The sequence below is a fragment of the Phascolarctos cinereus genome, unplaced genomic scaffold, assembly GCF_003287225.1.
Source record: "Phascolarctos cinereus isolate Bilbo 61053 unplaced genomic scaffold, phaCin_HiC Scaffold_7;HRSCAF=346, whole genome shotgun sequence".
Lineage (NCBI taxonomy): Eukaryota > Metazoa > Chordata > Mammalia > Diprotodontia > Phascolarctidae > Phascolarctos > Phascolarctos cinereus.
The window spans coordinates 83,818,807-83,825,037 of NW_027556180.1; positions in this window are offsets into that span (position 1 = coordinate 83,818,807).

A 6,231-nucleotide genomic window follows, 5' to 3' on the forward strand; every position below is an offset into this window, starting at 1 on the left:
AGCCAGAGACATTAGGGCAAGGTTCTTAATCTTTTCTGGGTCATGGAGCCCTTTGGCTGTGTGATGAAACCTATGGACCACTTCTCAGAAGGATTAGGTTTTTTTTAAATTCAAAATGGAAGGAAATGCTACATTTCTGTTAGAGGTTAATGAACAAAGATTTTTTCTTTTGAGTCCAAGTTCATTAACTCCCTGAAACCTATTCACTGACCCCTTTCAGGGGTCCATGGTCACCTAGTTAAGAAGAACCTTTACCCTTAGGTATATTAAATCAGTGTTTTCAGGATTACTTTCGATTAAAGGCAGGGACTTAAGAAGATAAGATTTGGGAAACTGAGCAACTGGCTGAGAGAATGGTGCTTGAGATGGGATTTAATTCCCACACTTTGGTGAGTGCTTGGCCAGGAAGAGAGTGCCCTAAGAATGGGAAAAAATGAAAAAACAAAAAAGCCCTAAGAATGTTTACCTGAAGTTTTGCAAACCTGATCGAGAGGGCTTTTGATAAAAAAAAAAAAATTAGGAAAGAGGGGGAAATCTACTTACATATATCAGTCAAGACAGAGTAGCAGGTGTCACATAGGGAGAAGAATAGAAGTCAGTCCCAGAAATTCACAGGGAACAAAAAACTATATATCAAAGCATGAAGCCACCAATAAAATCTACAGTCTCATATTGAAAAATACAAATGTACAATGTATGGATGATAAAGAGAGTGAAGACAAGGAGTCAAAGGAAACTTCTTTGGAACTTGACATTCGTGCCTATGGATATGGGAAAGTATACATTATGGAAAAGAAAAAGAGAAGTTTTTATATAGAGAGTCAAAACATCTGGAAAGATTTTGGTGAATTGAGGAAAGTCAGCAAGCCCAGTAAACTTGTCTTCCTGTTTCCAGTCTCTTCCTCTCCAAACCATTCCATCCTCTGTTTTTGATTAGTCTTCCTAAACTTCTGCTATTATTATCAATCTATCAGCCAACAAATCCATCACCAAGCATTTATTAAGTACTTCCTTTGTGCCACGGGCTTGCACAGACAAAAATGGAAGACCTCAAAGTGATTCCATTCTATTATGGAAGACAAGTACACTAGGTATCTATAAAAAGTGTGATTGGGAGAGGGAAAGCACCAGCAGCTGGTGATGGGTGGCTCTATGTAGAAGCTGTCACTTGAACAGAATTTTGAAGAAAATAATGGATAATGAGATACAGACATGAGGAAAAGGTGTGTTTCAGGCTTGGGGAATTTTGAGCGGGAAGGTGCAAATGGGAGGTAAAGTGCTATGACAACAAGACCAGTTGGGCTGAACTTTAGCAAAGGAGCATTATTGAAAAGGTCTGACTACAGGCCCTGCACTCTAGCCACTCTACTGCTTAAATGGCCTTAAAGCCAGGAAACTCTTGATTCTAATCCTGCTTCTGATACATAATTGTTTTGTAACTCTGGGCAAGTTATTTAACAGAGGCCAGAGGTGTCAAACACGCATTGTATGAGGCTGGTATTACTCCCAAATTGGCAGAACGAGATGGAAATGTAATGGGAAAATATTTAACAAAAGAAATAAAATATAATAAAATATAAATAACATTACATTTTAAAACTAAGTTAATATGTGGCCTTCAGGGACCTTTATATACAGATTAGTGGTATCCTCCTCCCCCCTTCATATCCCACTAAGATTAAAGTAAAAGTCAGTGAAAATGAAGGAAATTGAAAAAGATCTGACTTGTAAAATCCAGTTCTGCAATTTGCTTCAAGTGAAGAGACATCTGGCAGACCCCCCCCCCAAAAAAAAGGAAAAGAAAGATAAAGATGTATTTGGTTTTAAAATGGAAGAAGCAGAACTGGTCCTCATTCCCCTCTCACCAAGGCAGGAAATGTTACACACGCAAAGAGTGAAGCAGTAAATTCCATCAGAGTTCAAAGGAGAGAGAGAGATCACTTGAGGCTGAATTGGTCAAGGTTAGATGGGATTTGAGGTGAGATTGCAAGGATATTTAGGGCTTGGAAAGAGAGAGGGGGAAGGATACAGGACATATCTATCCAGTGAAGGGAATGTCACAAAATAGGAAAATAGAGGGTGCAGCCAGAGTCCAGGGAGTAAACCAGGCTGTCTGTAGTTCCAGGGTTTATTTACAGAAGTGGAAGGCTGGAAAAGGCTATAAAGCTATGAAAAGTCAGGCTAAGGTGTTTGGCCTTCATTCTGTAGACATCAAGGACCCAATGTAGCTTCCTGAGCAGGACTGGTGTGATGATAACAGAGTTTTAGGGAAAAGAATTCTAATATAGAGAGTATAAAGGCAGAGAGATCAATTAGGAGGTCATTGTGATATTTTAGATAGGAGATGTAATGTGAAGCATTAGATATAGAATCAGAAGAAAAGGATACCCAGCAAAAGTTGCTTAACCTCACTAAGCCTTGGTTTCTTCACCTGAAAAAAAAGTTAACATTTGTTCTACTTACTTCACAAGGCTGCTGTAAAGAAAGTACTTTGTAAACCTTAAAGTACAATCTAAATGTGAGTCATCATTGTTCTTTTGGTATTTCATCTAGAACAAATATTTAAATAGATTACTACCTTACTCATAAGAAGACAAGGATAATAGTCTAACATGATCAACAGGCATGAATAAATTATCATCTGTGTTGTTGGAGGGAACTTCCAAATTTATGAGATCATAGATATTATATATGTGTGTGTGTGTGTGTGTGTATACATTTATGTATTTTATATTTAAATGTGTTAACTTCTGTGGCCAAGCATCTTTACCTCTCTGGGCCTCAGTTTCCTCATCTGTAAAAATGAGGGGGCTAACTTGAATGACTTTTGGGGTCCCTTCCAATTCTAAATCTTTGATTCCATGATACTCTATTACCTATTTGTCCAATATAAACTCTATAAGAGTGAGCTCCACACATTGGATATAGTGCCAGAGACCTAAGTACCTAGTAAACATTTTGTAAGTTAATTGAATAAATAAAGGCAAATTACAGCTTCCAAAAATGAATAGTAGGTGTCTTGACCAATCACATTTCCAGGTGATAACGTCCTCAGTGAATGCTCTAATGAAATTGGGGATATAAATAATATAAAAGTGAGGATGTGAAGCACATGTGAATGGGCTTTGGGGGATTTCTTGGGACAAGGGGAGGCAGAAATGACTAGTGCAAAGACGCAAGACTATGTATGATTAATTCTGTCTGCTTGCATTGGGAGTTCCTAAGTGATTAAAAAACTTCAATTTGACTAAGCCAGAAACCATGTGTTGAATAACAGGAAGTCTTTTAAGCAAAACAATATAAATTTCCAGATAAATGGCACAAGACTTTTGTTATTTGCTGACCAGTCTAAGTACTTTTACTGACCACAAATTCTGGGTGGGACCTCAGAAGACTGGGCACACATGGCAGGGTGTGTTGGCTGAGCTTATTCCAATAATTTCCGATAAAGACCATTTGCTTTTAATAAAAGAAAAACAAAAATGCCAACTGCTAAATGGAGACCCCTTGTTTCCTTTCAATTCCAACTCTAATTCAGGGAGGCACTTTGTCTATCTGCTTACATGTGTGGCAAGCATCTGTCATTTTTGCCCCATGAAAAGAGAAATGAAACAATTCATGCTTTAGCAGAATTAAACTTTTTAGATACAGCATTGACTTGAAAAGGGAAAATAAATTCAGAACTGTGGAGGTCATTGCGGTCTCCACCCCAGGGGCATGTTATCTTTCCTCTTGATACTAGAGTTAGAATTTTTCCTTAGAAATAATGATTTCCACCTGGTCCCCTGTAAAAGAGCATTCTCAGCCCCATCAATGCTGATTTTCTACCTAAGAAAGGAAGCAGCATGCATCTTCTGACTTGCCTCAGGGAGCTAGTAGGTTTCAAAATAGTGGTAGGAGCAACATCTGCTAAGATTTCCACCATGTAAGTTTGGTTAGCTTTTTTTCCCTAGCAGTCAATGAAATCATCCTTGAGACTTAATTAGTCCAGGTTGCAAAGACTTAAAACTATTGATGTAGCTTCCTGGTTACTTAAGTATAAAAACCCTGCTCATGAAAAGTGACAGGCCCTTGAAACTTGACACTTGCTTCCTACCAGCTAGCATAGCAAATGTGGAGCTGAGGGAGGTTCACCCAACTGAATAAATACTATATCCTTTCCGAATATCTTCCCCATGCTATTGTTAAGTAAACTTCCTTTGGTTAAATGGTGGTTGTTCTGTGGGGTGGATGTGATGTTCAGCATGGCTAGCACCTCTTGTGAGAGGGTTTGCTGAGCCCTTTTCCAGGCTGCTTATCTACCTTTGATGTCCACTTGATTCACCCAACTCTCACTTGTGACTCCAAGAAACTGTAACATGTGCTGTAGCCATACTGTGGTAAATCTCAGCAGATGGGCTAACCCGGGTTGAGGGTAACCAACAGACCTCAGACCTATTGGTAAGTTAGAGGGATGTCTACCCCAAGCATGTAGTGACTTTCCCCAGTGAAATGGACAGATGAGAACAATCTGTTCCAATGGCTATGATGGCAGCTAAAACAGGCATTGTAGAGTGCTTAGATTTGGTCAGATGCTGATGCCAAGGTCGTCCACTGCATCTCAAATCATTGCTAGTCATCCTGACTTTTGTCCTGCCATTGGACTTTGATGACTCAGGAAGAGAGGGTTGTGCAACTCTGCCTCACTTAAATCTAATTCATGCTCATATCAGTACGTTATCCTGCAATGTCACTGTTCCTCTTCAAAAACAAAGAACAAACAATAATAATAATGGCTGTTCTATGGATATTTAATTTCATTCTAATCTTGACCACTGGTCCAGCTTGAATTCTAGGCTTGACCTAGAACAGCAACACATTGCATGTTCCTATATTGAAGGCTAATGGCACTAAACTAAACTTTAAAAAATGGGGTAGACATCCCCATATTTCTTAAGGTTTCACTGGGGAAAAAATTAGCTCAGCCAGCCAGCAATACTGTTTGACTTCAAAGTCAGACTCTAAGGAAAGGATGATATTTAAGTTGGAAGTCATTTTATTTTATTTAGGGCCTTTAGATCCTTCTCTCTGTGTTGGTCATCTACCTTGCTGCTCTCAGCTTTGGGGCCTTGTCCCACCCCAAATCCTTGAATTCTTAATATCTATGTTCCTATTGTTCTCTCAGCATTGGTGCTTATAACAATGACATCCGACAAATCAATCAAGAAACTAGCCTTGTCCTCAGCTAATGAAAAGAGCAGCAATTTCATCACCTGTGAAAGGAGTGAGGTATTCATTACAAAGCAAGAACAAGGCCTAGAGAAACAGAGCTGAAGGCTGATGGGGCCCTACAGAATCTAACAGGACTTTGACACCAGTGTTCCTGAATTCCATCTCTTCAAATGGAATCACAAAAGGGAATTTAGAGGTCATCTAACTCAACTTTCTAATTTTATGGATGAAAAAACTGAGGCTCATAAAGGTTAAGTGACTCATCCAAGGCCACATAGTCAATCAGGATCAGAATCAGGGATAGAAACAAGATTTTCCAGCTCTTACTTCACTGCTCATTCCAGTTGTTCATATCCAAATCTAGCCAACAACCTTTTACTACTATTTGTAGGGCCATTCCTTTGACAATAAGTTAACAATTATTTGTTGAGCTCTTTTTACATAAAAGGTGCTATGTTAGAATCTGGCATTGGAGGAAAGAGGAAAGGAACAGAAGGAAAGTCCATAAGGTATAAGAAACAATCCATATCTGGTTGGGGGGAAAGCATAAACACACACACACACACACACACACACACACACACACACACATACAGAAAGTTGAGTAGTAAGCTTAAAAAAAAGATTTCACAAGGAAGTGGTTGATGAATGATTCAAACAATAATTGCTACTAGTTCAGAGAAAAAGAGATGACAGAAACAGAGAATCTCAGAATTGGAAGGGAGTAACCTTTTTTTGTGTCATGGACCCCCTTGACAGCCTGATGAAGTCTATAGATCCTTTCTCAGAACAAAGTTTAAAAAGCATAAAATAAAATACATAGGATTTCAAAGGAAATCACATTGAAATATGGTTATCAAAATATTTTAAAAGTTCTCAGACATTCGATTAAGAACCCAGGAATTTTAGAGCAATCACTACCTAAAGAAAGAATCCCTGGGTAGGCTGAGCCAATATAATAAAAATGATAATTCTACTCAAATTAATATGCTTATTCAGTGCCAGACCAATCAAACTATC